This window comes from Aedes aegypti, unplaced genomic scaffold, assembly GCF_002204515.2.
Source record: "Aedes aegypti strain LVP_AGWG unplaced genomic scaffold, AaegL5.0 Primary Assembly AGWG_AaegL5_hic_scaff_417_PBJ_arrow, whole genome shotgun sequence".
Classification (NCBI taxonomy): Eukaryota; Metazoa; Arthropoda; class Insecta; order Diptera; family Culicidae; genus Aedes; species Aedes aegypti.
In genome coordinates, this window is record NW_018736085.1 from 1 (window position 1) to 10,244 (window position 10,244).

The 10,244-nt window shown below is 36.7% G+C and overlaps 1 pseudogene; it reads right to left on the reverse strand.

The window, feature by feature from the left end:
- Window positions 1–1,908: 1,908 nt before the first annotated feature.
- On the reverse strand, window positions 1,909–3,273 carry LOC110681102 (annotated as a pseudogene).
- Between the last annotated feature and the right edge of the window lie 6,971 nt (window positions 3,274–10,244).

Genomic DNA, 10,244 nt, shown 5'->3' on the forward strand with positions numbered 1-10,244 from the left:
TTTCGTTGCCCCTCCACTTAGTATACTTGCGCTCCCTTACAAAGAGGCAAAGACAGCATGAGTATTGAGTAGTGCGTGGTCTTTTGTTTCGATTGCATGTTCCGGAGGAACGAGCGATGGAATTAAGTCCAATCGTGTTCGGTTCGTGTTGTTCGAGTGCGAAAAGCTTCTTGTTCAGCCGAGGATGAACTACTGGTGAGATCGTTTCATGCTAATGATAATTCATTTTTATCGTTGCAAAGCTACTTTTATGTTATTTTCAAACAAGCATTGATTGGTTCGTCACTGCAAGTGTTGACTTGTTTGTGTTCCATTTAATGTTAATAAATATACCTTTCTGTTGTCGTCAATGCTAAAAATTACCTTTGAATAGTTCGAAATTATGAATGTCGACGTAAGACATATTTTTATTTTGTTTTCCGTGTTCTATTAGAAATGTCCGATAGGAAAAACCCCAGTGTTAAAACTAAAACCCCTGTGACGTTTTTGTCGACTAAGTGATCGTCAAACATGATCAAAACAAGGGTGGAACTGGCTACCCCTACGTGTCGCTGGTTCTTAAAAGTAAACAACCATACAAAACTCCGACCAAACAATGGTGAAGGCGTAATCGATTTTCTAGAAAACATCCATTTTGGGAATTATGCCGAATTGTTTGATTAAATTGCCAACAGTGCACTGCAGTAGCACGTAAGCAAAATAACTGCTTGCATACAATATCCTTCAAGCGCATTGGTTTACCTGTTATTTTGCGAATAATATTTTTTAACTTTTCTGCGTTAAGCCTTAAAACTGGTTCTGGACTTAGGTGGCGGCTTTTCAATTTTTACTCCCCATTTGAAAGCCGCCCTCCACCCTTGGATCAAAAGTGTCAAGGTTCATATTTGAAAACAATTTTTTTTTATTATTAAAATTTGAGCGGGAAAAATGCTAAAGTAGTTGTAAGAACATGCCCTTCTGTTTTATTGAATAAAAATAAGATCTCATTAAAAATCAATAGGGATTTCTGAATTTGTTTTTTCATTTATTTAAGAATATTAAGTATTTTTCAAAAACTAACACAGCACAAGTGTCCAATAATTAATAAAAGAAATTATAAATACTAGAACAAAACATCATAAATGGCCGTTTTTCATAAATCGACCTGACGCGACCTCTAACTGATTTTTAGAAATTCGATTTTTTTTTCTACTAAAATGCAATAAATAAACATATCTTTTTATTCTAGGGTTGAGCACCATGACCCTTTTTTGGGACACTCTAGAATCGTCCATCAACCAAAGAAGGTGGGATTATTGATCATCATCGATAGGTCATCCGCAAAGTTTGGCGCATTGAACAGTGACGAAGATGATGGTCAGACACAATAACGCTGTCTCCGGCTCAATGCCGGTAGAGTGCCCCAACTAACAATTTTAGCGCTATAAGCCAAGATTATTTGCTTTGTGCTGTATAACAGTTGAATTAAAGCAGCGAACGCAGCAAAAATTGAAAGCTGTCAAAAATAGAACTATTAGCGTTAATACAGCTGTATCGCAAACGATTTGCAGCTACAAATACTAGCTGAATTAGACTTCATCAGTTATCGCTTTTTGCTGCTTTCACTAAGCTATAACTCAACACCGTAAAAAGTAGCAACCAAATGGTGTGAATAAAAGTTCCCATTGTTATTCCGGCTGCTTCTATACAATATGATTTGTTATGCTACTCAATATATAATTAAAAAGCGCTTTATCGTTAGTTATACAGCGAAATATACAGCTGTAAGCTGTAAAACAACAACTTGTGACGCATCTATTGCAATTACATTAACCTCATACTTAATTTTCGAAGTGACCATCATTTAACAGAAAACGAAATTTGCGCTATATTTTCACGTTTTATGTCAATACATGCCGAATTGCTATCTTCCACAAGCCGGAACCACCCTCCAGATCCTGCCAAAATTATTCTCCGCGGATCGCACTTTCATTCGCTTCTCACTGCCCTGCTTCCAGGGGCCTTCGTTTAGTGGTACTTGTAGTTCCTGCGCTGCTTCATTTTGGCATAGAATAACACCATTCCGCCGACGTTGACCTGGAAGAACGGGGCAATTCCCATCCGCTTGGGTTTTCAGTACTTGTGTTGCCATCTCCAAAATACACGGCTCACGACTCCAGCAGCAGCCTTGGGTTCTTGTCACGGTGGCCAAACCAAGCACCCAATTCGATCAACTTCACCTCACTATGGGCGGTTTCCATACAGGACTGGCGGCCAAAAATATTTTTTCCATCTCATGTCGTATTTATGAGTTTTATGATACAAATTTGATGTTTTGTTTTCAAAAACAAGTTTTCGAGACTAACTTTTGAATAGGGCCTATAGCGAAATATTAAACTTTGTTACTTATAATGCATATAAGCCATTTATGCGATTAACGTTGTGCAAACCATTATAAATATTAAAACTTACATAGAAATGGTGATCTGAATGATTTAGCGATATTCAGTTATTTTCTAAATTAGTTTTTAGCTGTTTTCAATAGAAAATGGTTAAAATATTGGCAAAAATTTAAAAAGCCTTAAATTAAAAAAGTGCAAATTTGTGCAGCTAAATTCTTCACGATCCTTTAGTTTACATCTCAATGTACCCTGGAACTGAATTTAAGCCTGGGACAACTTGGGACAAAAAAGTACTCGATGTGTTAACTATAAGCTTATTCGATTTTTTTTACCGCTTTATAAAAAGCATCATAAAAGCCACTATTTTGAAGCTTTTTTTTTATTTTTTATTGTTTCTAGGAAGCCTTTTTTGTAAGCTTTCAAATGGGGTAAAAACATTTTTTTTAAGTATTATAGAAAAAAAAGTTATATTCATTTGAGTAAACCATAGTTTTTGTTAATAAAAACAAGTTTTTCTCCCTAGGCTCAACTTTGGCACCTCATATCTGAGTGTGCAATGCAAATCATGCCCTAATATTTTGGGGATTTCTTAGCAGACATGTTTACAATTAAATGGTTGAACAAGAATTGAAATTTGGGGCACATCACTTTTTTGATTATTGGCCACCTGATAAGCCATAGTGCACCTGGCGTATCCGGCTTGCCGTAGTAACGGACAGGATCGTAAGGTCCGTGGATCTTCGGGTTGTACTCCGCCGGACAATCACCGAAAATCATCGCGCACTCTTATTTCAGCAGCAGTTTCATTCGATCACAAATCTACACAGCCTGTTGGATGTAAACATTGCGTTTGACGTTTCACACCCTTTTTCAGCCTGATGAAGTGGTGTAAGCGTGGCTATAACATCCTTTACCGTCATTATAGAATATTATATGAACCGTTTTCGATGTAGAACAAAACGGTGTGTTTTCTTTGCCTTCGATATATACTGTGGTGACAGCAAGGACAACGTCGAGACTTGTGGATGCAGAGATCGTGAGATCGATTCCAGGCGGTGGCAGATACTTTAATTGTGTAACGTTCAGATACTTATGATATAAATTCAGGAAGCTGTGAAACAGCTTGGAAATAATATTTAGTCGATAATACAGCGAAGCTGTATAAAAATTATTCAACAGTTGCGAAATAATTGAGAAAGCGCCTTCCGAAGATGTTTACACAGCTACATGTCGTATAACTGTCGAGTTAGAGCAATGATCGGTATGAATAAGAGCTGCCTACACAGCTTTCAAATAGCTGAGTAGATTCGCCAGATTTGTTGGTAAAAGGATCGCATAGAAGCTTTCATTCGTATGTACAGCGCCTTTACTCAGCATGAAGCCGTATAAAGAGGGCTTAGAGAATGTTTACATTTGCACTAAATGTTAGTTGGGTGCCTTACCTCATTCAGAATAAACTTTGTACGGTTGCCGCACCTACTCCTTTGTCGCTGCCGTTGTTTCTGAAACGCGCGTGTTGAGGAAGTTATTGATTATGTGCGATTTATTGAGAGGAAGGAATTAATGAATTTATGGGAGTTTTGTTTCGCTGATGCGTTCGTTCTTGGGTGGGTGAATCGAACGGGGAAAAATTTTCTACTTTGTCAGCAGGGATTTGTTCGGAAAGCGTGTTACAGTGAGTGTACGGTACATATTGCGAAAAGTGGATTCTATATTTGGATTATTGGCTCATTAATCATTGTTTCGTTGGAACACATGACTGCCGTTGTGCGATATCGTGGAATGCTCTGTCCAACAGCTTCAAGGATTCATTTTTTTCTGATTCGCTGTAGTATGTTTTCTACTAAAGAGCCTTAAAAGCTTTTCGTTAAATGGGTTATTTGATTAATTTAGGTATATTATTTTCATGTTCCCATTCCTATGCATATTCCTATTGCCATTCCTATGAATATTCCTATCCTATTCCTGTTCCTATTCCTATTCCTATTCCTGCTCCTATTCCTATTCCATTCCCATTTCTATTCCTATTCCTATTTCTTTTCATATAGGGTGATGTGCTAGTATCCACCGTATTAAGCATTGATCAGTGAGAACTGCAATTTACCCAGTATTGCAGTGAATGATGCTGATACAAACCGATGCCAAACAATTCTTTCTCAAAACAGCTTTAGCATTGTACAATAACATTTTGATAAATCTTGATCTCTTTTTGGAAATAATGCAAAGAAAATGCATCTTACCGTATTCTCAATCCGTCGTATCGTTTCCAACTCCGTTGCAATCAGTTTCCAGATTCGTCTCACAACCAGTGTTGCCACATTTATATCTGTACCATAGGCTCAAAAATCTTTTTTATCTGTACCAGAGATTCTGAAAATCTGTACCCAAAATCTGTACCACACACACAATATTAATTGTTGAAAGAAACTTTAATCCTAATTTATTTCAAAATTTAACACAGTTTTTATTTAAATAATTTCACTATTTAAATATTAAATTCAATGGAAATAGTATCTTTCAATAATAGTTTCGTGGAAATTAGTTTCTAATTTCAAGCATTTTTTAAATTTTGTGTTACAAAAATCGCCATTTCCAAAAAATCTGTACCAATCTGTATTTTTCGGTGAAAATCTGTAATCTGTACCGTACAGAATCTGTACCAAAAACTATTCGAAAATCTGTACCTTTCCAGATAAATCTGTACTTTTGGCAACACTGCTCACAACTTACGGCTCACTGTGTGTATTGAGTGGTTAAAACACAACATATCAACGCTTTAATAAAATGGTTTACTTGAAAGATAGATCTACGGGCATCTCCCTCCATTCCTTCAGCATGATGGAATACACTAATTTCCTTTAAAATGAATTGTTCCTCATCAAAATTCAGCCCAAACATATGAACACAATTCCTTTTGACCGTACAATTCTGGCATTTGCTCACAGTACAGCGAAAACAACACAATCAAAGAAACCGTATTTTTACGTCGAGCGTCGCGCACACATTGATGCGCACAAACTTTTTTTTTCTCAGTACGACGGATTGAACTTTATTTACATTCTCAATTATACGCGGCGGTTGAGGAAATTTCGTAAAATTTGGGGATTTATTGAAGTTTTACGGCGTATGATTGGAATGAAATCCTTCAGTGAAGAAGTACGAAGGTTTTCCATAGTGAAAATAAGTGCCCGGCGATGTAAGTCACACAGGGGGGGCGAGAAGAAACTTGTGTTGGAAAGTGGTGTGACTGATGTCGATCGCTAAGCATTTCTTTCAAATCGTGTTCATCCATGCGTTTTCGGTGTGCAAAGTGGATAATTGAACTGCAGTTATTTATCGAAATACAGTAGTTTCATTGCATTTCTGGTGTACAGGTGGACGAATCATAAAAGCTTTCACAAAATTACATTTGGAAAATGAATCTATGTTGCAGGTAAGTTTGAATAACCGCCGTAGTGGAATATTTTAAGTGTGATACGACGAATAGTAGCTCTTACGACGAAGTAGAACGAAACCCTATTTTCCCATACTTATTACTATTCCTATCCTTATTTCTATAGAGCGCTGCATATGACGAGCCTAACCTCACTTATTTGACAGCTGCTGGTCCTGTTGCTTACGTTTCGGACTTAGTCGTTTTTTCCATCATTTTTTCATCTTCGCATTTCTATCACCAGCATGCTGATGGTGACGATTTTCCACGGTAGGGAAGATAGAATAATACGATCCGTGGGTATCTGCAGTGGATTTGACCTCTCCTCGCAGCAAACTTTCATGAAATTAAGAATGATTCGAAAAAAGTACTAAGTCCAAACTGTAAACAACAGGACCATACCTGTCAAAATTGATGCGTGACGTCACAGTGCAGTGGTATTCCTCTTCCTATTTCCAATCTCATCCCTATTCCTAGTCCTATTCATATAGCATGAAAATAACCTTCTCGTTTCACCGAGATCTTTCAGTAAAGCTTAGTTGCCAGCCACTGTGAAATGAATGACTCAATCATATCCCAACGCAGCGAGGTCTGTGGGAAAATCCAGCCGATAGCATATCAACCACGTCCGAGCCGTTTCCAGCATCCCACTTGGTGGCGTGACAGGGGCTATAATCCTAGTCTAATCGTTCGAGCGCAGTTCTTCTAGCACAAGTGGGTCTATTATTTGGAGAAACTATGCCAATGGCCACGGATAAATAATCACTATCAATGGCGCTGTCATTATCCACATGACGAATGCTGCTAAACATCTCCCGTGGCGGGATCATACCAGACAGGTTATTTGGCGATTCAATGATTTTGTCGATGTTCAGAAAGAATAACGACAGTAAGTAAGTGGGAGGACAACTGAAAAGATTACTCGATATCTGACTAGAAGTTACATCCAGAAATCTCAACAGCACATATGTATCTAAAGAACCAAAGCTAAAACGTGATCGATTATCCACTACCTGATATTCAAAATCGTTTCATACGCCTATATGCCTTCCATGTTTTCATGCTGTGCTCAAGCTGCATTTTATGTATATAAACGGTGTATATAAAGCTGACATTACTGTTTAACTACAAATAAAATTTATTTAAAGTAAGCCAAGGGCTTAACTTAACGCTATGTTAATTTTTTTTTTCTATTTCTTTAATATTATAATTCAAACATTACATTTAAATTCATATTATCTAGGTGTTAGACATCACTATCATCCTAGCTTTTAAGCTTTTATTAACATTAAGCTTTTATTAACATTTTGGTTAACAACATATTACATTTCATTTGCCGAAGTAGTTCAGAGTTTTTACAAGTGAGTTGACTTCACCTGCTTATAAGAGAGAGAGAGAGAGAGAGAAAAAAAGGGTTTAATTTACTTAACCTAACTTAACCCAAATATATAACGCATTAATCGGGGCAATTGAAAATTTCCAACGATTTTTGTCTACAATTATGCATAATCTTATGTGACATTTGTTTCCAATGTTTCAACATTGGATATTTCTATGTGACTCAGATGCAGAGCTTTTTTCCTGGTATTACAACAGCCATATTGGTACAGCATACAACATGGCTGGCCTGAAAATTGTTTGAATATCAAAAAGCTTGTTCTTAAGATAAAGTTTTGATTTTCTATTAATAAGGGGATAGAACCATTTTACATATTTATTACATTTGGCTTGAATGCCTTCAATGCGATTTTTGAAAGTTAAATTTTTATCTGGCATGAGCCCTAAAATACTTAACTTCATCTGACCAATTTATTGGAACCCCTCTCATCGTGACAACATGTCTACTTGAAGGTTTCAGATAAAGAGCTAATATTATTAGTTGGAGTTTTGGAAGCATTAGGAGAAATCTTCCATTTTTGCAAGAATGAAGAAAAAATATCCAAAATATTTTTGCAATCGACTATAGATGACACGCAGACTTCGTCCTTTGACGGAGAGGCCTGTGCCAACCATTAACAAGGATTTTTGACATCCTGAGGTAACTCAGGTAAGTCAGATGTGAAAATATTGTGGTTATAATATTGGTCCCAAAATGCTGCCTTGGGGAACACCAGCTCTTACAGGAAGGTCTTTCAGATCTGGAGTTCTGATAATTAACCTGAAGTATACGATTTGACAGATAACTTTGAGTTATTCTAACAATGTATGTTAGAATATTAAAGTTTCAATTTTACAATCTAGTCTTCATGCAAACACTTTCGAATGCTTTTTCTATGTCTAGAAGAGCAAGACCAGTAGAATAACCTTCAGATTTGTTGGAACTGATCAATTTGTTACACGTAAAAGTTGATGAGTGGTCGAATGTCCATGGCGGAATCCGAACTGTTCATTGGCAAAAATTGAATCTTTGTTGATGTGGACCATCATTCTGTTCAAAATGACCTTTCAAAAAGTTCACTGATGGAGGAAAGCAAACTGATTGGACGATAGCTAGAAGGCTTCTGCAGGATTTTTCGTCTGGTTTTATAATTGGAAAAATGCATTTGTCAGGAAAATATGCTAATTTGAAAACATTTGTTAAATATATCAACTAAGATGATAAACAATTTTCTGGAAGTTTCTTGATGAGGATGTTAGAAAATTCCATCATCGCCAGGAGCTTTCATATTTTTTGAATTTTTTTTAATAATAGTTCTCACTTCTTCCAAATCAGTCTCCCAGGCATTTTCGAAAACATTCTTTTGATTGAGATATTTTCGAAGTCCTGAGTAACTTGATTTTCAATTTGAACTAGTAAGTCCTAAATTAAATTGTGCGCACTTTCAAACTGCATAGCAAGTTTTTAAGCTTTTTCGCAATTAGTTAGTAATAATTTGTTTTCCTCTTTCAATGCCGGCATTGGCTTCTGAGGTTTTTTTTCAAAATTTTATATAATTTCCCTAAAGGGCTTAGGTCTAATTGAGGGGTCTAATTGAGAAATTTTATTTTCAAATTTTTTATTTCTTTGTTGTGACAAACGTTTCTTTGATTTCTTTCTGCAAATCTTGCCATATAATTTTCATAGCAGGATCGCGAGTGCTTTGAAATTGTTTTCTCCTCACGTTTTCAACTCGGATCAAGGGATTGAAACAGAAACATGATCAGAATCAAAATCAGCATGAGTAACTAATTGGCTACAAAGATGACTAGAGTCGGTTAAGACCAAATCAATCGTAGAAAGGATTTCTAGAAGAGGAAAAACATGTAGAGCTATCAGGGTATTGAATTGAGAAATATCCTGAAGAGCACTCATTAAAATAATTTCTGCCGTTGGAATTACTTCGAGAATTATTCCATGACCGATGTTTGGCATTAAAGTCACCAATGACAACATTTTGACTTATTGCGAGTGAATTTTCGCAAATCAGTTTGGAGCAAATTAACTTGCTGTCTAGAGCATCGAAAGGCAAATAAGCTATGAAAGTATATTACCAAGCTGTGTTTCAACAGAAACACCTAAAGTTTCAAAAAAATAAGTTACAAATGACGAAAACGTTGATATTTTATACGCCTATGAATGATTATTGCAACTCCCCCACATGCCCCACCGAGCCGATCATTACGATAAACAAAAAAGTTTGGATCTCTTTTGAGTTTGAATCCAGGTTTCAGTAATAACTGCTATATACACCGAGGCAAAAATCTCGCATGATTTTCATAAGATCACACTAATGAACGCGTTTTTTATTATTTTTTTTTGTTGGTTCATAAGACACTTGTATATTTCATACGACGAGATTGGAATTCATACGACTAGCGTATTTTTTCATAACTATCAATTGTCTATGTCATAAGAACGCTTATGAACTCCTTTACTCATCATTGTGAAAACCCACATGAGGCATTTTTCTCGGTACAAGCATTTCACTATCAGAAATTCAATATGGCTTCCGGAATAGACCGAGTTTGCTGATTTGTCGCGGCCTGGCCTGACTCCGTTTTTAATGCAAACGAAAGGTAAAAAGTGGTAAATATTTTCTATTCATTCATCAATTCCGCTGTAACTAACATTTTCTTTCGACTAGATTGTGGAATTGGATCCGTGCTACCAAGGCACCGATTTGCAACCAAGCAAGCCTTGGAAGACGGCGTCGCTAGGAGGAGAAAAATGTTTCAGTTGTCCTGTATTAGCTTTGACGACGATACGAGCAGGTGGAAAACACAGCAGATCAGCGAAGCCGCAGATTCGGATTTGTCACGGGAAATAAAACACGCGAGCTAACTTTGAACGTTTTAATTAGAGTTAAAATGAATATCAAACTGTACGCGGGAAATGTGCTTTAGGAATGAGCATAAATGTCAAACGTACCTGGGGGTACAACAATGCGCTAGTAATCATACTCACGGGGGGTGCTTGGATGCACCGTATACTTAGCCGGAGGTAATCATCG